Here is a 25,109-nt window from a genome sequence, read left to right as displayed (position 1 = left end):
AAGAAAACTTTCTTATTCAGTATGTGGATGTACCTACTAGAGGAGGAGCAAAACTTAACCTTTTCTTGGACATAAAGCAGGGCAAATGTCTAAGGTGTCAGTTGGGGAGCACTTTGGGGCCAGTGATCTTAATTCTCGTTTCAAAATAGTTATGGAAAAGAATAGATCTGATCTAAAAATTCAAGTTCTAAATTGGAGTAAGGCCAATTTTGATGGTATTAGGCAAGAACTTTTAAAAGTTGATTGGGAGAGGCTTTTGCAGGTAAAGGGACAGTTGGAAAGGGAGAGGCCTTTAAAAATGAGATAATCAGAGTTCAGAGACAGTGTGTTCTTGTTAGTGTGAAGGATAAGTCTGGTAGCTGCAGGGAATGCCGGATGACAAGAGAGATTGAGGCTCTGGTCAAGAAAAAGGAGGAGGCTTATGTCAGGTATAGACAGCTGGGATGAAGTGAATCCCTCGAGGAATATAAGGATAGTGGGAGTATACTGCAGAAGGAAATCAGGAGGGCAGAAAGCTTTGGCAAATAGGGTTAAGAAAAATCCAAACATATTCTACAAATACACTAAGGGAAAGTGTAACTTGGATAAGTACAGGGCCATTCCTGAGTGGAACAAGAGTTGGGTGAGATACTAAATGCGTATTTTTATCATCAGTATGTACTGTGGAGGAGGACATTGGAGCGAGAGAACTTGGGGAAATAATGATATATTGAAAAAGTGTCCATTTAAAGGAGGTGGTGGTGCTGGATGTCTTTAAATGCATAAAGGTGGATAAACCCCCAGGATGTGATCAGGTGCAGAGGGTTGTTTTTCAGGCTGGAGGCCTGTGATCAGTGGTGTGCTGCAAGGATCCACTGCCTTTCGTCATTGTATAAATGATTTGAATGTGAATATAAAAAGTATAGTTAGTAAGTTTGCAAATGACACCAAAATCAAGATATTGTGAACAGTCAAGGAGGTTATCTGACAGTACAACAGGACCTTGATCAGATGGGCCAATGAACCAAGAAGTGACAGATGGGGGTTCATTTAGCTAGATTTGAGGTGGAGCATGTTGGTAAGGCAAATCAGGGCACAACTGATATAGTTAATGGTAGAGACCTGAGGAGTGCTGCCGAACAAAGGGACATCGGGATGTAGGTGCAGTTTCCTTGGAAGTGGACTAACCGATAGACTGAGTGGTCAAGCAGGCATTTGGCATGCTTGCCTTCATTGATCAGACAACCGATTATTGGAGTTGAGAAGTTATGTTGAATCTGTAGAATATTGCATTCAATTCTGGTCTTCTTGTTATAGAAAAGGTGCTGGTAAACTTGAAAAGGTTCAGAAAAGATTTACAAGGATGCTGCCACGATTGGAAGATTTAAGCTGTTGAAAGGCTGAATAATCTGGGACCTAGCTCTCTGGACCATCAGAGACGGAGGTATGACCTTAGAGATGTTTATAAAATTATGAGGGGCATGGATAGGATAAATAGCCAAGATCTTTTCCCCAGGGTAGGGGAGTTCAAAACTAGAAGGTATAGGCTTGAAGGCAAAAAGGGGAAGATTTAAAAGGGTTTTAAGGGGCAACTTTTTAATGCAGAGGGTGGTGTGTGTATGGAATGAGCTATCAGGGAAGTGGTGATGGTGGACACAATTGCAACATTTTATTTAAAATGCTCCTGGATGGGTATATGAATAGGAAGGGTTTAGAGGGATATGGGCCAAATGCTAGTAAAAGAGACTAGATCAGTTTAGGATATCTAGTCGGAATGGAGGAGTTGGACCAAAGGGTCTGTTTCCATGCTGTCTCACTCTGACTATGACTCTAAATTAGTTAAACATGATTTCCCTTTGGCAAAATGATGTTGGCTCTGGCTAATTCCATCAAACTTATCCAACTACACTGTTATAACACCTTAAATAATAGCTTTTAACATTTTCCCTGTGACAGCTGTTAAGCTAACTTGCTTGTTTTCTGCCACCCTCCCTTTTTGAATAACAATTTTATTTATTGTCACATGAATCTTATTACAATATACAGCGAAGTGTTACACAGTGTTGGCACTGTCTGGCGCCATCTTACAACACAAAAACTAAACAAAACAGAATATAAAGGCAAAAAAATGAAAAAATACAGTAAGTGTCCAACGCGATAGTACTTCGAGTTAAGTGCTCGATCTTGGGCAATGGGCCTTATTTTCCACATTAATTTCTTCTTCTGGTGCCTTTTTCCCCACTCTGACTCATCAAATTCCCAAATATGGGTCATTGTTCCCACTATTTAATTTAAAATCCATTCTACTTCCCTAGTTAGGCAGTTTGCCAGAACACCAGTGCCAGTACACTTCAAATGTAGACCCCCAACAGTACAGATCCCACTTTAATAATTACTGCATTCTTCCACTGCAAGAGGATCTGTCGTGTTCCTTTCCACTTCACGTCTACTGCAGGGTCATTGCTTACAACTACCTAGCCGGTACCAGTTATTTGTCCTCTTCCAATACCCAGGGAGTATTTGCTAAAACTGTCTGCAGGAAGCATGATCTACTGGTCCACAATGGGCATCACTGCACTAGAGTTGCTCAGTACTCTCAAACATCTCACCAATCCACTGGGTATTTGTCAAAAAAAAAATTTTCATGACATACAAGCTTACTGCAGGATCCAGTAGCAATCCCCAAGAGCAAAATACATCAATTTGACGAATTTCATTATACTTGTTTTAATTAAGATAAGAATTTATTCATTTTACAACAATCATGGTAATATTAAAAAGGAGAAGCTAAAGGAGAGTTAGGATTATAGTTTCTAGCATCGACAATTCAGTGAATAGTCTTTGATTTGTTTTAATATAATGGACAATTTTCCCTCCAAACTATATCAGGTGCCATATATATTAAAAGGGCTAACAGTAGGATTAATATCCACATAGAATTTCAGGAGAATTCAGATAACTGGAGGGCACAATTATTGGATTGTGAAGTCTTCAGATTTGAAACACTGACTGTTTCTTCTTCCAAAGAAGCTGCAGCATCTAAGTTTGACCAACATTTTCTGTTTTTATTACAGCAGAATTACTTCCATGTTGACTGGTTCTTACAGTACCAGCCAGGTTTAAGCAAACACACTTTCAAATTTGTGTTGAAGCAAGAATTGATCAGGAGGCAACGTTCCTCTGTGGGGCAGGATATATCACAACATGTCAGAATGACCATTTCTGAACCCAAAGAAATTCCCACTCAAATGGTTTCTACAGCTTATTTTCAGCTTTGAACAGATATGGAGTAACCATCTGAGGAAAGATCAAATATTGCCATGAACCAAGTTGATTGAATAAGATAAACATAGCCTCCTTTGACGCTAATACTTTTCATTAACAGTCACTATACATTGTGCAGCAGTTGCTATAAATTTAAACTAATTTAAATTATTTCCAATGGTTGAAGTGAATCAAGCCATATGGCCACAAATTTTCGATGGGAGAAAGTGAGGACGACCGATGCTGGAGATCAGAGTTGAAGACTGTGGTGCTGGAGAAGGAGCAGGAGAATCAACATTTCAAGCATAAGCCTGATGAAGGGCTTATACTCAAAATGTTGATTTTCCTGCTCCTTGGATGCTGCCTGATCGGCTGTGCTTTTCCAGTACCACACACTTCTACACAGAATTTAGATCCAAATAATACATCAGCTGCCAGCCTGTCAGTTGACTCAAAGGAACGGGAGTTAGAAGGAACATGAAGAAAAACAAACTAGTGCTCCCATTCTCGACTGCTACTATAAAAACCATGGCCAAGACTCAGACTTGGTTGATATATACTTGCCAAGATCAATATTGACAGTTTTCCATCGAATGCGAACAGAGAGAGCTTGGAAGGGGCACCAGAAGGTGAACCAGATCCACAGTATTATACTCATAAGGTTTTGAAGGCAAATTGAGTTTTAACATTTACTTTACTTGCCAGGAAAATCAATTTAAATTGTATTTGACCAAGCCAATGAAAACTAAACTTTCAACTTAAAACATGTTTACAGAAATTCTGAGGAGAAACAATGGTGTAGCATGTGCTGAAAACACCAATGGGAATAAAAACATGTTTACTGGATATAACTGCTGAAATCAATGTAGCTACAAAAGGTGATGCTAAACTGGATTAGAAGTATGGATATATTTAGTAATAAATATTTTTGTTTCTACTTCTGTCAGCTTACACCACTGCCAACTGTCATAATAACCCCAAACCTCTCTTACTGGAGTGATTTGGAGAAGTTATTCAACAAAAACAACTGTATTGTTTTCATATTGGCCTAAAGTTCCTTCCCAAGAGAGATTCTCATTTCAGATGTTGACATGTTATACTTTTCCAGCCCTTGGTTCTGAGATTTTCCTTTATCAGTGATTTTCTTCATCAAGTCATTTGCAACATTCAATGTTTACATTTAACATGAGGCACCAAAGAAATAGGGGGCAGGAGTGTTGTGGCTCTGTTTACACTCCAACCTATGCCACAAAACTATCAAATAGGATGCTGTACAGGATGTTAGTGGGGCCCCAACTGGAGTATTGTGTTCAGTTTTGGTCACCTTGCTATAGGAAGATTGTTATTTAACTGGAAAAGTGTGCAGAAGAAATTTCCAAGGTCTGGATTATTGGGAGAGGTTGGGCAAGCTGGGACTTTTTTCTTTAGAACATAGGAGACTGAGGGGGGAATTTACAGAAGTGCGTAAGAAAATGAGAAGCATGGATAGGGTGAATGCACTTTGTCTTTTTCCGAGGGTTGGGGAATCAAGGACCAGAGCGCATCAGTTTTAGGTTAGAGAGGAAAGAATAAAAGGGAACCTGAGGAGCAACATTCTTTTTTACACAGAGGGCGGTACCCATATGGAATGAGCTGCCAGTGGAAGTGGTTGACATTAATAACATTTAAAAGGCATTTGAACAAATACATGGATAGAAAAGATTTAGAAGAATATGGGCCAAGTGCAGGGAAATGGGTTAGCGTGGATGGACATTTGGTCAGCATGAACCAGTTTGGGCCAAAGGGCCTGTCTCTGAGCTGTAGGACACTGACTCTATGGTTCATCTATAGCCTCAGAGTAGATACTGGAAAATATAGAGGACAACCAGGGACTCCAAAGGGACAAAGACTGTACAACATTTTGGGTCACAAAACCAAGCAATTGCTCAATGTATTTACAACAGTTTGAATTTTCTTTAGTATAACAAAAAATCCTTAAGAGTTTAGAAAGCAACAATTTGACACAGAGTCACAGTGCTAACAGGTAAAAGAGGTAGGATTTAAGAAGCATCTTAAAGGGAGCAGGGACGGTTTAGGGAGGAGGATGAAGAGTTTATAGCCAAGGCTGCCAAAGGCAGGGCTGTCAATAGTGGAACAACTAAAACTGGATGTGCAAGAAGCCAGAACGAGAGCTGTGCAATACCTCAAGAGTTGTAGAGATGAAGAGGGTTACAGAGATAGAGAAAAATGTCACCAGTTTGAGCACAAGATTTTGCAGCTTGAGTGTTGGCTGGAGACAACAATACATTTGCAAAGCAGAGTTACTTGGATAGCACATTTTTTTTAAGTAATCACTCACAGGTTACATGCAGTCAGAGGGGGAATGAGTGACCAGTCAGAATGCAGGCAGCTAGTGAGGAAAGCCATCTGACAGAGTTTGTTAGAAAATAGTAAGGGGCAAGCCGCAAAATCCGTTTGTCTAATCCCTTTGATGTGTTCTAACATCATACTCTTTACAACAGACTTCCACCATTTTTCCAACAACTGATGTTAGGTTAAAAAAGTCTAATTCCCTGTGTTTTTTTAAAAAAATGCGACGGGATTACATTTGTCACTCCCCAATCTGCCAGGATTGTTCCAGAATCTGTAGAATTTTTGGGAGATGACTACCAATGCATCTATTGCCAAAGTCACCTCCTTTAGTATTGTGATGTAGATTGTCAGGCCTATTACAATAATAAAGAAAATTATATTAGAGAAAATCACTTGCAGTGGCAGCCAATACACTGGTGAAGATAGAGTTATGAGAGAAAGATCCAAGTTTATGGCTAGGGTAAGGTAACTAGAGTTTGGACATGAAAGTCCGGGAAGTGGCAGAGGCTGCTGGGCGAATGGGATTGTCATTACTGAGACCAATGAACATGCTTGCTTGAAGGTGAGAGGAGAGATGACAGTGATCAGAGGGTTAAGACAAAAATATACAGTACAGAAAGTAAACGGCATTATTTTTGTAAAGTTTACTTTGAAATAGTGAGCAATTTTAGTAGATAATAGCAAGAAACAGCTAACGTTTTGAGTCCAGTGATCCTTTGTTCGAACTGAAAATAACTGGGTACAGGTGCTATTTATGCTGATGGACATAGGGAATGAGAGAATGGATAGAATACATAAAAACAGTGTCAGAGAGAGAATAGAGACAGGCAAATAGAGCAATTAACAGCAATCTCTTTGCTTATATATACCTTTTATGGTCCCTTGCTGGACACTGTTTCCAATACTCTATTCACTCCCCAACCCATCATCACCATAAGTACCAATATCACCCTCTCCCAATATTTTCAGTTCTGACAAAAGCCACTGGACTTGAAGCATTAACTTTTTTCTCTACATATGCTGCCAGACCTGATTTTTCTCCAGCACTTTTGGTTTTTGCTTCAGATTTCTAGCATCCGCAGTGCCTTGTTTTTATTGACAGGTACAGGCTTGCAGGAAGACTTCACTGAAGATGTTCCAACTCCTCAGCCAGGTTAGAAGCTTATTAGCCAAACAGCAATTATACCCATGCAACAGGCTGTTTATCCTGAATGTTTTACCAACAAACTAAAATTAATAGCTCACATGAAGGCAAGGTTAGTCTTGAACTGCAGTTGCCAATGCAGTAACTGTTTCATACAATGGAAGTGACAAATTTTCTCAATTTTACAAGTGAACACTTCAGCACTTACTGAGACAGCAAATGTCTGTACTTCACACTTTCCGTGGTGGATCCGGCACTTCAGCAAGGATTATAGCTTATCAAATCATGACAAGTCCTACAGTGACAGGGAGAGGCTCACATGTAAACCTGAAATGCTACACCACCACTGTATTATGAATTCGCACAGGTACAACTACAATCATATCAACTTTATACCAGAGGTAAATGAAGCAGCATTTTCAGTAGCTGAGACCAAATTTAAGGTGTAACTTTTAAAAAAAAAATTATTGGGAGTGTCTCATTCAGACTGTAACATGGAGTAGTCATCGCCAGGGCTGCCAGTTGACAATAATTCTTAAAGGTTTAGTGGTCAGTCTGTCCAGGCAAGCCGATGTTATTACCCTGTACAAATTGGCCCGAACCTCTGGTGTAGGTACACAGTGGTCCTATGGTAGGATGGTGCATGGTCAAACTTGGACACAGTATGTTGGTTGAATGATCACAAGACAAAGTCTGATTTCACAGTACTAACAACCCTTGAAATCTATTAAAGACAGTTTCATTAGCTTCCTCCCTGCAGTTAGAGGTTTAGCCCTTACTCTGTCAAACTTACAATGCCTCACTATAACTTTCCAACAAAAGTAATTGAATATTTTTACTTTTCCTTTTTCAAAACATAAAATTGGCACAAAACAGAAGGGGCATCTGTATCACGACTGGCGCTTCATGTCAAAAATCATGACTGTGATAAAATACTTTCCCCTTGTCTGAACAAATGCAATGCCAACAACACTTTCATTTCTCAACTCATTCCATTCAGGACAAACCAGCCCACTTGATAGGCCTAGTAGGTTCATCTGCCATCTTGAACTTCCACTCATTCCATCCACCCAGTACACTAGAACTGCAGGTTGGACAAGCTAAAAGTTTCAATGGCACCTTTTAAACCAGAGGCCTCTACTGCCTCATGAACAGGGACACCAGGTCTATGGCAACACTGCCACCAAGTCACACATCATCTCAATTTAAACGGTTTCGCTTTTCCTTTATGCAAGTCTAGAGCTCTCCCATGTTCAGCACTGTGGAGTAAACCTTCACACTGACTGGAGTGGATGAAAAGGCAACTTATTATCACCTTAAGTGTTATTAGAGATGCTCGCAACCCATGAATAAATAAATAGTTGCAGTATTAGCCACAAAACCATTGCCAGGAAGAGAAAGCACCCACTTTTTTTGTGCAGATTCTCCCCTTGTCCAATAGAATGATCAGTAATTGCACTGAACAACAAAGTGTGAGAGACTCACCAATATCTACCATTATGGTGTACACATAATGCCGCCGTGGGGCGGCACGGTGGCACAGTGATTAGCACTGCTGCCTCACAGCGATTAGCACTGCTGCCTCACAGCGCCAGAGACCTGGGTTCAATTCCCGACTCAGGCGACTGACTGTGTGGAGTTTGCACATTCTCCCCGTGTCTGTGTGGGTTTCCTCCGGGTGCTCCGGTTTCCTCCCACAGTTCAAAGATGTGCAGGGTCAGGTGAATTGGCCATGCTAAATTGCCCGTAGTGTTAGGTAAGGGGTAAATGTAGGGGTATGGGTGGGTTGCGCTTCGGCGGGTCGGTGTGGACTTGTTGGGCCAAAGGGCCTGTTTCCACACTGTAATGTAATCTAATCTAATCAAAACATACACTAGGAGAAAAATCACTAGGGGATCAATGACCCTCTCTGGGGAATCATATAAAAGGACAACTGTGAAGGGACAGTTTTTCTATCTCCATGAGCAGCTCAAGTTTCTCCACCACAACTGTGCCACACAAAAACAGAAAGATCCTCTGTTTCATCCTTCAGCTACACTCAACTGGGACAGTAGTAGGGTTCCTTTCATTAACCTCAATTCCTGGAGATTAGGAAGGAAAATTGGAAAGGGTTCCTGCTCTTGAATCACAAGCCAGTTACCCCTGTTACTGAAGCAAATTACTGATGAGTACATCCAGAGCCCACAGTAGCTTACCCAATAAAGAGCATACATCTTAGGAGAGAGACTTAATCTGTTGTGATATTTAGTTATAGATCCCAGGTTTTGATGATTCAGAGTCAGCTTGCGGCAACAAAGTTACAATTAACTTAATGTCCTTGGGTTAGAGAAGGAAAGATCGCACTGTCAGAACAGGTCAGGATTGGTGGTTATGTTTCGCATTCTCAAACATCTTGCCAACAGTCATTGTCTGCAAAAACATACATTTGCTTTTGAAGTCAATAATGAAGTAAACGCCCCAACATGGAGAAGTCATAATGCTAGTACCACAAGGTATGAAAGCTCAAGCCCTACTTGTATCAAGAGTCCCTCTTTATACAGCAGAGAAATTTTAAAAATGTCGTCATTACCAACTACCTAATTTGCAGTGACAGACCAAAACAATCACCAAAGTTTAAGAAGGATAATAAACTATGCATCAGTCTACAAGAAATTTGCTCTCAGACCAGTTATCATTCTGTGTGGACTGAGCTCACGTGGCATATATATTTATTACACTGATATATCCAAAGGTAGTTAGGGGTGAATCATTCTCACCCAAAGTGCAAGTACACACAATCTCTACTAGCTTTCAAGTCACATTTGTGCAAATCAATTCTCACTCAAGCTTTCAACTTATCAGTGATGCTACAACAGCATTGCATTCAAAATGTAACACTTGAAACCAACACTATTGAGGTTTCCTTAAGTTATATATTCCAACATTTTTGAATTACTTGCAAGCAGCAAAAAATGACAAACCATCAATCACCTATTCGAACACACTAGCCTGAGTTACTGACAGCCTCCAGCCTCCTAACCATCTGTATTCCCTGATGAACCAATTTTATTAAATAATTGACGATACAAAACAACAAGATGCCAAGCACATCTGCAGAAGTAAAACTACGGACTATTCTGAGATCCATCCAAAATGCTTTCCATCACCTGGATGGAGTTACAATACTGTCATTTGCAGAATTTTTGGTTTGTAATGACAGAAGGAGAACATGACAAGTGGCAGCACATTGGCTCAGTGGTGAGTACTGCTGCCTCACAGCACCAGGGACCCAGGTTCGATTCCAGCCTCGGGCAACTATCTGTGTGGAGTTTGCACATTCCCCCTGTGTCGGTATGGGTGTCCTCCGGGTGCTCCAGTTTCCTCCCACAGTCCAAAGATGTGCAAGTCAGGTAGATTGACCAGGCTAAATTGCCCACAGTGTTAGGTGCATTAGTTAGAGGAAAATGGTCTGGGTGGGTCGCTTTTCAGAGGGTCGGTGTGGACTTGTTGGGCCGAAGGGCCTGTTTCCACACTATAGGGAATCTAATCTATCAGCAGGAAAAAAACGAGACAGATGTGGTCACAGGGAGCTTTCAGAGGAGATAAGGCAGCAATACCCAGAGGACTGAAGGCACAATAGAACTTCCACTTTGAGTCATACAGCACAGAAACAGACCCATCAGTCCAACTCGCCCAGACCAACCATAATCCCAAACTAAACTAGTCCCACCTGTCTGCAGTTGGCCCATATCCTTCCAAACATGTGTGCCTCTCTCCCTTCTGCCTCCCCACCGTCTCACCCAAGTTCTCTCCCTCTTTCACTCCACCCAACAACCAAATTCTCTCTCCCTTTCTGTCTTACCTGGATTCTCTCCCTCCCTCTCTACCCAAATCTTCTCTCTCTCTCCCATACTGTGCCTCTTCATCTTCTCTCGCTGCTCCCACGGCTTCTCACCTGTTCCTTCCTCCTCTCTCCCTGTGCCTTTTCACTACGTCCCACAATCCCTCTTTATTCCTATGTTTTCCTCCCCGCCCCACCCTCCCCGGATTTTCTCACCACCTCTCCCCCATGTATTTACTCACCACCTCTCTCACTACCCCCCGGATATTCTGAGCACCTCTAACCCACTCTCTGCCCCCCGCCCTCCCCAACGCACCCCCACATTTTCTCACCACCTCTTTCCCACCCCACCACAGATTTTCTCACCAATCCCTCAATCTGCCCCTGGCTTTCCTCACCGCCCCCCCTTACCCTTCCTCCCCCCGGAATTTCTCTCACCCCAACACTCCCGCCCCGGATTTTCCTACCGCCTACTTGATCTCTCCCCTTCTCTCTCTCTCTCTCTCTGGGTTTTCTCCAATTCTCGATCTCCCTCTGGGTTTTCTCCCCTTCTCTCTCTCTCTGGGTTTTCTCCCCTTCTCTCTCTCCCTCTGGGTTTTCTGCCCTTCTCTCTCTCTGGGTTTCCTCCCCTTCTCTCTCTGGGTTTCCTCCCCTTCTCTCTCTCTCTCTCTGGGTTTACTCCCCTTCTCTCTCTCTGGGTTTCCTCCCCTTCTCTCTCTCTCTCTCTCTCTGGGTTTCCTCCCCTTCTCTCTCTCTCTGGGTTTACTCCCCTTCTCTCTCTCTGGGTTTCCTCCCCTTCTCTCTCTCTCTCTCTGGGTTTCCTCCCCTTCTCTCTCTATCTCTCTCTGGGTTTCCTCCCCTTCTCTCTCTCTCTGGGTTTCCTCCCCTTCTCTCTCTCTCTCTCTCTCTCTGGGTTTTCTCCCCTTCTCTCTCTCTCTCTCTCTGGGTTTTCTCCCCTTCTCTCTCTCTCTGGGTTTCCTCCCCTTCTCTCTCTCTCTCTCTGGGTTTCCTCCCCTTCTCTCTCTCTCTCTCTGGGTTTCCTCCCCTTCTCTCTCTCTCTCTCTGGGTTTCCTCCCCTTCTCTCTCTCTCTCTCTCTCTCTGGGTTTCCTCCCCTTCTCTCTCTCTCTCTCTCTGGGTTTCCTCCCCTTCTCTCTCTCTCTCTCTCTCTCTCTCTCTGGGTTTCCTCCCCTTCTCTCTCTCTCTCTGGGTTTCCTCCCCTTCTCTCTCTCTCTCTCTCTCTGGGTTTCCTCCCCTTCTCTCTCTCTCTCTGGGTTTCCTCCCCTTCTCTCTCTCTCTCTGGGTTTCCTCCCCTTCTCTCTCTCTCTCTGGGTTTCCTCCCCTTCTCTCTCTCTCTCTCTGGGTTTCCTCCCCTTCTCTCTCTCTCTCTGGGTTTCCTCCCCTTCTCTCTCTCTCTCTGGGTTTCCTCCCCTTCTCTCTCTCTCTGGGTTTCCTCCCCTTCTCTCTCTCTCTCTCTGGGTTTCCTCCCCTTCTCTCTCTCTCTGGGTTTCCTCCCCTTCTCTCTCTGGGTTTCCTCCCCTTCTCTCTCTCTCTGGGTTTCCTCCCCTGCTCTCTCTCTGGGTTTCCTTCTCTCTCTCTCTCTGGGTTTTCTCACCTTCTCCCCTTCTCTCTCTCTCTCTCTCTGGGTTTCCTCCCCTTCTCTCTCTCTCTGGGTTTCCTCCCCTTCTCTCTCTCTCTCTCTCTGGGTTTCCTCCCCTTCTCTCTCTCTCTCTCTCTCTGGGTTTCCTCCCCTTCTCTCTCTCTCTCTGGGTTTCCTCCCCTTCTCTCTCTCTCTCTCTGGGTTTCCTCCCCTTCTCTCTCTCTCTCTCTGGGTTTCCTCCCCTTCTCTCTCTCTCTCTGGGTTTCCTCCCCTTCTCTCTCTCTCTCTGGGTTTCCTTCTCTCTCTGGGTTTCCTTCTCTCTCTCTCTCTCTGGGTTTTCTCACCTTCTCCCCTTCTCTCTCTCTCTCTCTCTCTCTGGGTTTCCTCCCCTTCTCTCTCTCTCCCTGGGTTTTCTCACCCTCTCTCTGGGTTTTCTCCCCTTCTCACTCTCTCTCTGGGTTTCCTCCCCTTCTCTCTCTCTCTCTGGGTTTTCTCACCTTCTCCCCTTCTCTCTCTCTCTCTGGGTTTTCTCACCTTCTCTCTCTCACTCTCTCTCTGGGTTTTCTGACCTCTCTCTCTCTCACTCTCTCTCTGGGTTTTCTCACCTCTCTCTCTCTCACTCTCTCTCTGGGTTTTCTCACCTCTCTCTCTCTCTCACTCTCTCTCTGGGTTTTCTCACCTCTCTCTCTCTCTCTGGGTTTCCTTCCCTTCTCTCTCTCTGGGTTTTCTCCCCTTCCCTTCTCTCTCTCTCTGGGTTTTCTCCCCTTCCCTTCTCTCTCTCTCTGGGTTTTCTCCCCTTCCCTTCTCTCTCTCTCTGGGTTTTCTCCCCTTCTCTCTCTAGGTTTTCTCCCCTTCTCTCTCTCTCTCTGGGTTTTCTCACCTCTCTCTCTCTCTCTCTCTCTCTGGGTTTTCTCACCTCTCTCTCTCTGGGTTTCCTTCCCTTCTCTCTCTCTGGGTTTTCTCCCCTTCCCTTCCCTTCTTCCTCTCTGGGTTTCCTCCCCTGTTCCCTCCCTCTCTGGGTTCCCTCCCTCTCTGGGTTCCCTCCCTCTCTGGGTTCCCTCCCTCTCTGGGTTTTCTCGCCTTCTCTCCCTCTGGGTTTTCTCGCCTTCTCACTCCCTCTCTCTGGGTTTTCTCACCTCTCTGGGTTTTCTCACCTTCTCTCTCTCTGGGTTTTCTCACCTTCTCTCTCTCTGGGTTTTCTCACCTTCTCTCTCTCTGGGTTTTCTCACCTTCTCTCTCTCTGGGTTTTCTCACCTTCTCTCTCTCTGGGTTTTCTCACCTTCTCTCTCTCTGGGTTTTCTCACCTTCTCACTCTCTGGGTTTTCTCACCTTCTCACTCTCTGGGTTTTCTCACCTTCTCACTCTCTGGGTTTTCTCACTCTCTGGGTTTTCTCCCCTTCTCTCTCTCTGGGTTTTCTCCCCCTCTCTCTCTGGGGTTTCTCACCTTCTCTCTCTCTGGGGTTTCTCACCTTCTCTCTCTCTGGGGTTTCTCACCTTCTCTCTCTCTGGGGTTTCTCACCTTCTCTCTCTCTGGGGTTTCTCACCTTCTCTCTCTCTGGGGTTTCTCACCTTCTCTCTCTCTGGGGTTTCTCACCTTCTCTCTCTCTGGGGTTTCTCACCTTCTCTCTCTCTGGGGTTTCTCACCTTCTCTCTCTCTGGGGTTTCTCACCTTCTCTCTCTCTGGGGTTTCTCACCTTCTCTCTCTCTGGGGTTTCTCACCTTCTCTCTCTCTGGGGTTTCTCACCTTCTCTCTCTCTGGGGTTTCTCACCTTCTCTCTCTCTGGGGTTTCTCACCTTCTCTCTCTCTGGGGTTTCTCACCTTCTCTCTCTCTGGGGTTTCTCACCTTCTCTCTCTCTGGGGTTTCTCACCTTCTCTCTCTCTGGGGTTTCTCACCTTCTCTCTCTCTGGGGTTTCTCACCTTCTCTCTCTCTGGGGTTTCTCACCTTCTCTCTCTCTGGGGTTTCTCACCTTCTCTCTCTCTGGGGTTTCTCACCTTCTCTCTCTCTGGGGTTTCTCACCTTCTCTCTCTCTGGGGTTTCTCACCTTCTCTCTCTCTCTGGGTTTTCTCACCTTCTCTCTCTCTCTCTGGGTTTTCTCACCTTCTCTCTCTCTCTCTGGGTTTTCTCACCTTCTCTCTCTCTCTCTGGGTTTTCTCACCTTCTCTCTCTCTCTCTGGGTTTTCTCACCTTCTCTCTCTCTCTCTGGGTTTTCTCACCTTCTCTCTCTCTCTGGGTTTTCTCACCTTCTCTCTCTGGGTTTTTTCACCTTCTCTCTCTCTCTCTGGGTTTTCTCACCTTCTCTCTCTCTCTCTGGGTTTTCTCACCTCTCTCTCTCTCTCTGGGTTTTCTCACCTTCTCTCTCTCTCTCTGGGTTTTCTCACCTTCTCTCTCTCTCTCTGGGTTTTCTCACCTCTCTCTCTCTCTCTGGGTTTTCTCACCTTCTCTCTCTCTCTCTGGGTTTTCTCACCTTCTCTCTCTCTCTCTGGGTTTTCTCACCTCTCTCTCTCTCTCTGGGTTTTTTCACCTTCTCTCTCTCTCTCTGGGTTTTCTCACCTTCTCCCCTTCTCTCTCTCTCTCTCTCTCTCTCTGGGTTTCCTCCCCTTCTCTCTCTCTCCCTGGGTTTTCTCACCCTCTCTCTGGGTTTTCTCCCCTTCTCACTCTCTCTCTGGGTTTCCTCCCCTTCTCTCTCTCTCTCTGGGTTTTCTCACCTTCTCCCCTTCTCTCTCTCTCTCTGGGTTTTCTCACCTTCTCTCTCTCACTCTCTCTCTGGGTTTTCTGACCTCTCTCTCTCTCACTCTCTCTCTGGGTTTTCTCACCTCTCTCTCTCTCACTCTCTCTCTGGGTTTTCTCACCTCTCTCTCTCTCACTCTCTCTCTGGGTTTTCTCACCTCTCTCTCTCTCTCTGGGTTTCCTTCCCTTCTCTCTCTCTGGGTTTTCTCCCCTTCCCTTCTCTCTCTCTCTGGGTTTTCTCCCCTTCCCTTCTCTCTCTCTCTGGGTTTTCTCCCCTTCCCTTCTCTCTCTCTCTGGGTTTTCTCCCCTTCTCTCTCTAGGTTTTCTCCCCTTCTCTCTCTGGGTTTTCTCACCTCTCTCTCTCTCTCTCTCTCTCTGGGTTTTCTCACCTCTCTCTCTCTGGGTTTCCTTCCCTTCTCTCTCTCTGGGTTTTCTCCCCTTCCCTTCCCTTCTTTCTCTCTGGGTTTCCTCCCCTGTTCCCTCCCTCTCTGGGTTCCCTCCCTCTCTGGGTTCCCTCCCTCTCTGGGTTCCCTCCCTCTCTGGGTTTTCTCGCCTTCTCTCCCTCTGGGTTTTCTCGCCTTCTCTCCCTCTGGGTTTTCTCGCCTTCTCACTCCCTCTCTCTGGGTTTTCTCACCTCTCTGGGTTTTCTCACCTTCTCTCTCTCTGGGTTTTCTCACCTTCTCTCTCTCTGGGTTTTCTCACCTTCTCTCTCTCTGGGTTTTCTCACCTTCTCTCTCTCTGGGTTTTCTCACCTTCTCTCTCTCTGGGTTTTCTCACCTTCTCTCTCTCTGGGTTTTCTCACCTTCTCACTCTCTGGGTTTTCTCACCTTCTCACTCTCTGGGTCTTCTCACCTTCTCACTCTCTGGGTTTTCTCACTCTCTGGGTTTTCTCCCCTTCTCTCTCTCTGGGTTTTCTCCCCCTCTCTCTCTGGGGTTTCTCACCTTCTCTCTCTCTGGGGTTTCTCACCTTCTCTCTCTCTGGGGTTTCTCACCTTCTCTCTCTCTGGGGTTTCTCACCTTCTCTCTCTCTGGGGTTTCTCACCTTCTCTCTCTCTGGGGTTTCTCACCTTCTCTCTCTCTGGGGTTTCTCACCTTCTCTCTCTGGGGTTTCTCACCTTCTCTCTCTGGGGTTTCTCACCTTCTCTCTCTCTGGGGTTTCTCACCTTCTCTCTCTCTGGGGTTTCTCACCTTCTCTCTCTCTGGGGTTTCTCACCTTCTCTCTCTCTGGGGTTTCTCACCTTCTCTCTCTCTGGGGTTTCTCACCTTCTCTCTCTCTGGGGTTTCTCACCTTCTCTCTCTCTGGGGTTTCTCACCTTCTCTCTCTCTGGGGTTTCTCACCTTCTCTCTCTCTGGGGTTTCTCACCTTCTCTCTCTCTGGGGTTTCTCACCTTCTCTCTCTCTGGGGTTTCTCACCTTCTCTCTCTCTGGGGTTTCTCACCTTCTCTCTCTCTCTGGGTTTTCTCACCTTCTCTCTCTCTCTCTGGGTTTTCTCACCTTCTCTCTCTCTCTCTGGGTTTTCTCACCTTCTCTCTCTCTCTCTGGGTTTTCTCACCTCTCTCTCTCTCTCTGGGTTTTCTCACCTTCTCTCTCTCTCTCTGGGTTTTCTCACCTTCTCTCTCTCTCTCTGGGTTTTCTCACCTTCTCTCTCTGGGTTTTTTCACCTTCTCTCTCTCTCTCTGGGTTTTCTCACCTCTCTCTCTCTCTCTGGGTTTTCTCACCTCTCTCTCTCTGGGTTTTTTCACCTTCTCTCTCTCTCTCTGGGTTTTCTCACCTCTCTCTCTCTCTCTGGGTTTTCTCACCTCTCTCTCTCTGGGTTTTCTCACCTCTCTCTCTCTGGGTTTTCTCACCTCGCTCTCTGGGTTTTCTCACCTCGCTCTCTGGGTTTTCTCACCTCGCTCTCTCTCTAGGTTTTCTCACCTTCTCTCTCTCTCTCTGGGTTTTCTCACCTCTCTCTCTGGGTTTTCTCACCTCGCTCTCTGGGTTTTCTCACCTTCTCTCTCTCTCTGGGTTTTCTCACCTTCTCTCTCTCTCTCTGGGTTTTCTCACCTTCTCTCTCTCTCTCTGGGTTTTCTCACCTTCTCTCTCTCTCTCTGGGTTTTCTCACCTCTCTCTCTCTCTCTGGGTTTTCTCACCTCTCTCTCTCTGGGTTTTCTCACCTCACTCTCTCTCTGGGTTTTCTCACCTCACTCTCTCTCTGGGTTTTCTCACTCTCTCTCTCTCTGGGTTTTCTCACTCTCTCTCTCTCTGGGTTTTCTCACTCTCTCTCTCTCTCTGGGTTTTCTCACTCTCTCTCTCTCTCTCTGGGTTTTCTCACCTCTCTCTCTGGGTTTTCTCACCTCACTCTCTCTCTGGGTTTTCTCACCTCACTCTCTCTCTGGGTTTTCTCACCTCACTCTCTCTCTGGGTTTTCTCACCTCACTCTCTCTCTGGGTTTTCTCACCTCACTCTCTCTCTGGGTTTTCTCACCTCACTCTCTCTCTGGGTTTTCTCACCTCACTCTCTCTCTGGGTTTTCTCACCTCACTCTCTCTCTGGGTTTTCTCACCTCACTCTCTCTCTGGGTTTTCTCACCTCACTCTCTCTCTGGGTTTTCTCACCTCACTCTCTCTCTGGGTTTTCTCACCTCACTCTCTCTCTGGGTTTTCTCACCTCACTCTCTCTCTGGGTTTTCTCACTCTCTCTCTCTCTGGGTTTTCTCACTCTCTCTCTCTCTCTGGGTTTTCTCACCTCTCTCTCTGGGTTTTCTCACCTCTCTCTCTCTCTCTGGGTTTTCTCACCTCTCTCTCTCTCTCTCTCTCTGGGTTTTCTCACCTTCTCTCTCTGGGTTTTCTCACCTCTCTCTCTCTCTCTGGGTTTTCTCACCTCTCTCTCTCTCTGGGTTTTCTCACCTTCTCTCTCTCTCTCTGGGTTTTCTCACCTCTCTCTCTCTCTCTCTGGGTTTTCTCACTCTCTCTCTCTCTCTGGGTTTTCTCACCTCTCTCTCTCTCTGGGTTTTCTCACTCTCTCTCTCTCTCTGGGTTTTCTCACCTTCTCTCTCTCTGGGTTTTCTCACCTTCTCTCTCTCTCTGGGTTTTCTCACCTTCTCTCTCTCTCTCTCTGGGTTTTCTCACTCTCTCTCTCGGTTTTCTCACCTTCTCTCACTCCAGCTCCGGTTCCTCTCGCGGCCTCGCCCCTCTCTGCCGTCGGGTCCTGATGATGTCACAGCCCGGGTCTATATATAACCGCCGGTTCCTCTCGCCCCGCCTCCACATTCTTGCTATTTGACCCATTCTCTCTCCCTGTCACTCCCTCCCCCGCCCCCGCTTTGTAAACTCTCTGACTATTTGCTAATTTTCAGTTTTTGCGACGAAACGCCATTCTGATGGTCGCGTCTCGATGACGGAAGACTTCTTGTGACGTGCCAACCTCCAGGACGTCACGCGTCGATGACGCAATCGATGACGTGGCGCGGGATTTCATTCATACAAACAGGTGTCCCTCCCGCCGGGCCCCTGCCAGTGTTCCACTGCTGCAATGTGAAGGCTCACCACTACAGGCTGGACTTCACGTCCGCGCTACCGTAGTCGTCATTACTGTACAACTTTTCTTCCAAAACATTTCAGAAAATGCACCTTATTTCCATATAGTAGGTAAATTGCATAGTCATTGCCATGGCAGCGCTGAAATAAATGCACAGTCATTGCTTATGCAATTTAGTTCAAATCATGCACTGTCATTGTTTATAGAATACAATTGAAATCATGCACCGTCATTGTTTGTACTATATAGTTGGAATCATGCACCGTCATTGTTTATACAATTTAGTTCAAATCATTCAATGTCATTGTTGAAAAAATTCAATTGAAATCATGAACTCTCATTGCTTACGGATAGTTTCTCTGCACTCACTGGCTTCATTGGCTTCAAGAGTCATTGGCTTCAAGTGATCTTGTGATCATGAAAATATATAAACGGTGGCACAGTGGTTAGCACTGCTGCCTCACAGCGCCAGAGACCCGGGTTCAATTCCCGCCTCAGACGACTGACTGTGTGGAGTTTGCACGTTCTCCCCGTGTCTGCGTGGATTTCCTCCGGGTATTCCGGTTTCCTCCCACAGTCCAAAGATATGCAGGTCAGGTGAATTGGCCTTTCTAAATTGCCTGTAGTGTTAGGTAAGGGGTAAATGTAGGGGCATGGGTGGGTTGCGCTTTGGCGGGTCGGTGTGGATTTGTTGGGCCGATGGGCCTGTTTCCACACTGTAAGTAATCTAATCTAATCTAATTTCTTAAAAAAAATGTTTATACAGTACAAATCCCAAACTTAGTATTGTAGTGCACTGTGTAAGAAATACATTTTGATGTGCAGTTTCTGTTCCAGTGTAGGAATAGTGGCAACCAATTTCCATGGAGTAATGAGTTACACAACTTGGAATAACAACATCATTTATTTTGTTGAAGAAGGTCAATGGATAAATATTGGCCATGGCAGACCCCTGAGATGAAGAGTAATCTTCGGAAGAAACAATTGATATGTTTGGTCTTTAGCTATTAGTCTGGGAAAAGGGAAAAGCAATTTTAGTAAAACATGTACGAAGGGGATTTAATAGACCGGATGCTAAAAAAAATCCCCTTTTGAGGGGGACTAGAAGTAAGTGACAAAAGTTAAAAACCTAAGAGCCATACACAAATTAAGCACAGAAAATGTCTATTTAGCCCACCATATCTGTGCTGACTCAATTGTTTGTGGCAATCTGGCAGTTTCATGATCACTATTATTAATTATTATTTCAGACATATTTAATTAACAAAAGGTTAAATTTCAAACATCGACCCTCTGAAGAGTAACCCACCCAGACCTGTATCCCTCTGACTAATGCACCTAACACTATAGGAAATTTAGCATGGCCAATTCACCTGATCTGCACATCTTTGTATTGTGAGAGGAAACCCACACAAACACAGGGAGAAGGTGCAAACTCCACACAGTTACCCAAGGCTGGAATTGAACCTGAGTCCTTGGCACTGATGAGGCAGTAGTGCTAGCTACTGTGCCACCATGCTGCTCTTTTAAGAGCTCTGGATTACTAATTCAGTATATACACCACTGAGGTGGTGGTGTGTTATAGATCTGAGCTGTTGTGCCAACTTACACTTTTATATGCATGTTGTGGAGAGGCTCCACAGATAGAAATGGCAAAGGCTCCAATTTTTCTTTCATGACAGACTGAAATCTCTCCCCATTTTAGAGTCCACCACTGGCATGTAAAGATTGAGATCATGAGCTTCGAGGGGTACAATGACTACTCCTGCTCTTAGTTTGTATGTTTTTAATGAACCAGAGTTAGTATTCCTATCTCTGGGTCACGAGGTGTGCGTTCATTTGCACCTGATGTTTGTTATAACATGTATGATTGGGCTGATGAGAAATATATACACTCAACAGGAGCTGGTCATGGAATTTAAATACATCATTTTTAAATTGTCAACCAGTACTTGAACTGATTATAAACCCATCACAATTCTTAAGAGATTCAAACAAAACTACTGAAGGATTCCCATGTATCTATTTACAAGTTACACAATACACACTTTCCTCCTGCAACAACAAATCTTACTGAGCAAACCTCAGAAAACTTTAACATAGGTGATGGAGCATTGGGTGCACATTGGAGTACTGCTGAAGTATCTTGATGTTCTGGTATGCTTGTCATAACTTGTTAAAGGACCATTATGCATTGGCTTGCAAGACCATGGAACCAAGCCTAAAAGAATCAGATTCCTCACTGATACAGTTGTATGATTTTGAGCCAAGAATCAGAAAGAAAGCTTAAAAGAAAGAATACTTCTTCGTGACCTCATGGTTTGGTCAGTTGGCTCAATAGCTGGAGTGTGAAGCACAATGACAGCAGTGATATAGTTCTGTCACAATACCGGTTATGGTAGCTCATGAAGGTCTGCCTCCTCATCCTCTCCATATCTTGTGTAGTAGTGCCCTTAAGCTGTATGTAACCAATTGTTTCTCTCTGTAATGGTGACAACTGCCTATGAGTCTTAGCAAACTGTGGCTATTTACTTTAACATAATCACAGGATGTTCCAAAGTGTTTCAGAGATTATAAAATACTGTAGACCAATCAGCCCTGTCACAATACAGAGAAACATGGCAGCCAATTTGTGTATAGCCCAATTTCACAATGACACTGGTGGCCAGATTATCTGTTGTAGTGATGTTTTTTCCAGGATCAAGTTAATCTTTGCTCTTTGAATAGTGCTGAGGGGATCCAGAAGATGACACCTCTTACAGTGACACAGCATTTAGTGCTGCAATGGAGTATCAGTCTAATTACATGCTCAGGTTTCTGGAGTAAGACATTAATAGGAAAAGGTGAGCATGCTATGAGTCAAGATTGAAACTAGTGACAGGTCCACACCTTGAGGTTTGGGTATTGAGTGTGACTGGACAATCGTTGGTAGTTCCCTTGCTGAGGTTGTGAACTGGTAATCATAGTAAATTAAAACTTATATTTTTATAGTACCTTCAAACATAAAACATTACAAAATGTCTCAGGGGCACATCAGCAAAATTTGATATTAAGCAACACAGATGATCTTAGGGCATTAGGGCAGATGATCAAAGAGCTTAGTCATTGATGGGAGTTTTAAGAAATGTCTTAAATGGAGAGCATAAGAGAAATTTAGAACAACAGAGAAGTTCAGGGAGGCAATTCCAAAGCTTAGGACCTTCGCAGGACTCTTTTAAACCAGATGTAGCAATAGATATGCATGCAGTCAGGAGCAAATGGCCCTGGGAGTGCTCAATGTTGGATCCAGACCCCATGAAGTGTCAAAGCATGAGAACAAACATTGGTAAGGAAAGATCCTGCTAATTAACACCTAACGGCCTCCCTCAGCCAGTAGTTCAAAAGTCCATGTTAAACGCCAATAGAATAAGCATGGAGGGTAGCACATGGCAGAATGGACTTTTGTTAGATACTTCAGTATCAATCAACAATACTGGCACTTCTGGTAAAATGGCAGTGGGATAGAACACTTCAGTCAGAGCTCATCCACAGCACCAGTTCTTGTCCTTTTTCCTTCCCCTCCACCCTCCACCCCCCCCCCAACCTTTTCCTCCTTTTTGTGGCTTGCTTCTCTTCTTCTGTCTTCCAGACTCTCAACTGGCCCCAGCCTCTGAATCCTGGCCTCTGAAGTGGAGTTGATGGTCAGCAGTGCAAGCAGGGACATCTGTGACCAGTGGCCTAAGCATGACGGCATCAGCCTGGTGCGGAATGTGACTGCAGCCAGCAGTCAGACCACATGGAGGCCCCTTGTTCTGGTGTGCTTGGGGAGCCCTTGGAGAGACAGTGATGTTTGTCTTTTTAACTTTGCTTCTTGATTTTCTGACCTGTGATTATACTGTGTATAGCTAGCATTTAACTGTTATTTCTTAATTTTACAGATTGTACCTAGGTACAGGTAGACCCGCTTTTTGAACTTTCGTTTTCTGCAACTTTGCTTTTACGAAAGAGCTACATTAGTACCTGTTTTCGCGAATCTCAAGAGAGTTTTTGCTTTTACAAAAATTGCCAATACCTTTACACATATAAATCATGCACCTTTGCTTTACGCCATTTTCGGCTTGTGAAGGGTATCCTGAGAACGCTGTACTTTCGGATAGCGGGGCTAACTGTATTCTGTACCTAAGATGGTGCTGTATTGAGGACATTGTTACACTGTAACTGATCCTGTAACTGAAGAAGCTGTATCTAGGTCACTTTCTGCATATTGTACATATGACAATAAAGCTAATTCAATTCAATTCAGTTCAATTCAATACAATAGCAACATCACTGATTAAGCTGGCAAACTCCTAAAATACATATATCTGATTGGGCTGGCAGCATGTAGCTAGAGAACCAATGAGAGGTTAAAACATACTTGATGTCATTTTCAACAATCTATCTCTAAATCTTCCTCAGAAGGTACTGAGGAAGGGTCGCCTGACTCAAAATATTAACTCTGATTTCTCTCCACAGATGCTGCCAGAACTGCTGTGCTTTTCCTGCAATTTCTGTTTTTGTTTAAGGTTTAGAGGGAAATGGAGCCAATGCAGGGAAATGGGACTAATTAGGTTTGGGATACTTGGTTGGCATGGACAAGTTAGACCAAAGGGTCTGTTTCCATGTGCTTTGACTCAACATAGAGGATCAATTGGTCAATGAGGTGTGTGGGAAATGCCATGAACAGCACTGACATACCTCAAATGGTATGCTATTGTGGTGCATCCAGAAGACATAGATGGACATTGGACAGAGTTAGACAACCTAATGGAACAGATTAAAATACTGCAAAGACAAATATGAATGATGGTTGACAATAAAAAAAGTGTTTCCACAAAAGTGCCTCAGTGAAGAAGTTGCCTATCTCATTAGTGCAAATGGCAATTTGTAACCATCTTTTTCCAGAATTGTGCCAGTTTGGATCAGAAGTAGCACAATTGGTTGTGGCAATTGTTAGCCCATCATAGGGTCCAAAATATATGCAGGAATTTCAGTGTTGTGTCCTCAGTCCAACCACCTTCAGACTTCATTAACATCCTTCACTCCATCACAAGGAGAAAGTGGGAATTTACAATATTTAGCTACATCCTTTTTTTATTTCAAAATATACTTTATTCATAGAAATAAATCTTTGGTACTTGTAAAATTTGTCATGTCGTTCATAGATATATACATTGCATGTCTTAACATTATAAAGAACAGATTGAATTAATCGAATCTACAGTTATCCTCTTTATTAAGCATCCAGTCTCTTAGTATTTAGCTGTGGCTTCAGCGGAACCCACCTACTGAGTGTGTGCCCTGTTATATTATAGCAAAGGAAACTTCTTTAACCTCCAGCTTATGGAGTTACCATTGTCCATTTGACTGTCCTGTCTCTGGGGTAGCTGTCTGCATCCCCATGGTGAGCAAGAACTGCTGGACCTTCGCTGGGCTGAGATAGCTATCCAGCTCCTCACTGGGGTCATTTACCCGCTCTGGTGTCATTGAGCCAAGGCAAGAGTCTGCACCATCCAGTTCTGTGTCTGACAATGGGACTGTCAGAGGATCACAGCTCTCAGTTACCTGTAGTTGAGGGGCAGTGGGTACCCCCTGGTTCTCACTGGGTGGAGAGTGGACTTCAGGGGGTCCGTTGTTTCCTGGTTGGGGGGAAATGCCCTCCTCTTTACCTACAGCGCTCTGTCTCTTCTTCTGGTGGTGATGACCTTCTTTGCGCCCATCTTCCCTATCTGAAGAGCTGGCTGTCCCTCCCTCGTGCAGCTGTCTTTTCCCCCTTTGCTGGGAGGCTTTGGGGGCCTAGCAGGATTTTCTCTTCCTGTTTTTAACAGGTATCCACTCCTCTGCCTGCTTGATTACCTCCTCCTCCATTGCTTCCATCTGCCCAGCTAGAGCTAGGATCAGCTGCTGTGTCTCTCCGCTGGCTGCCGCCTCCTCCACTCCAGCCTGTTCTTCTTTCTGGGTGCCACCAGACTCTGTTTCCCTGCTGTCTGTGTGGACCTTACTGGTCTTTGGGGATCCACAGCTCACATTGCCACCTCCAGCCATCTGTGCTTAAGTGGGGACCCCCTGTCTTGGGCACGTCTTGTACATTGGCCCACCTCTCCACATAGGTTGCAGCTCTTTTCTTCCTGACAGTCCTTAGTCAGGTGACCCTCCTGTTTGCAGTTCCTGCAGATGGTCCCCTTGCAATCCGCCACCACGTGTCCCGACTTCCCGCAGGCTCGGCACACTTTCGGCTGCCCTCCATATGTCAGGTAGCCTCTGCTCCCTCCAATTGCGAAGCTCGAGGGTGGGTGGAGAATGTTCCCATTGTCATCGACCCTCAGAGTTACCCTGACCTGCCGCTTACTGGTCCAGATCCCAAAGGGGTCGATCACATCGGTGGCTTCTCCCTCAACTTGGACATACCTTCCCAGGAAGGTCAGGACATCAGCCGCTGGAACAAAGGGGTTGTACATATGGATTGTAACAACCCAACTCCTCTGTGCAGGAAGCACACACAATGGGACCGCTGACAAGATGGAGAACAGCGGCTCCCCTTCCTTCTCCTTGAAGACCTTCAGGAGCTGTTCGCACTGCTTCACACTTCTGAAGGTCACATCAAAGTAGCCTGCCCCAGGGAAATCCTGCAGGCAGTACACGTCCTTTTTTTTTATTTCAAAAATATACTTTATTCATAAAATAAT

At 45.0% G+C, this 25,109-nt stretch overlaps 1 protein-coding gene across 2 annotated transcripts in view; it reads right to left on the bottom strand.

Moving 5' to 3' along the window:
- zfand2a (zinc finger, AN1-type domain 2A) overlaps nucleotides 1–18,130 on the bottom strand; it is a 52,019-nt gene extending 33,889 nt beyond the window's left edge. Inside the window, exon 1 of one of the 2 annotated variants that reach the window (XM_043711851.2) lies at nucleotides 18,018–18,130. The gene's annotated coding sequence lies outside the window, so the exon portion shown is untranslated. Of the gene's footprint in view, nucleotides 1–6,947; nucleotides 6,970–18,017 lie in introns of those variants that run through there. The other variant, XM_087997720.1, reaches the window with a different exon arrangement.
- Between the last annotated feature and the right edge of the window lie 6,979 nt (nucleotides 18,131–25,109).

Source organism: Chiloscyllium plagiosum, unplaced genomic scaffold (genome assembly GCF_037043375.1).
Source record: "Chiloscyllium plagiosum isolate Xiang-an unplaced genomic scaffold, Cpla_swu_hap1 HiC_scaffold_20, whole genome shotgun sequence".
Lineage (NCBI taxonomy): Eukaryota > Metazoa > Chordata > Chondrichthyes > Orectolobiformes > Hemiscylliidae > Chiloscyllium > Chiloscyllium plagiosum.
The sequence above is the reverse complement of the archived record's forward strand: the minus strand, read 5'-3'. Positions and strand labels throughout refer to the sequence as shown.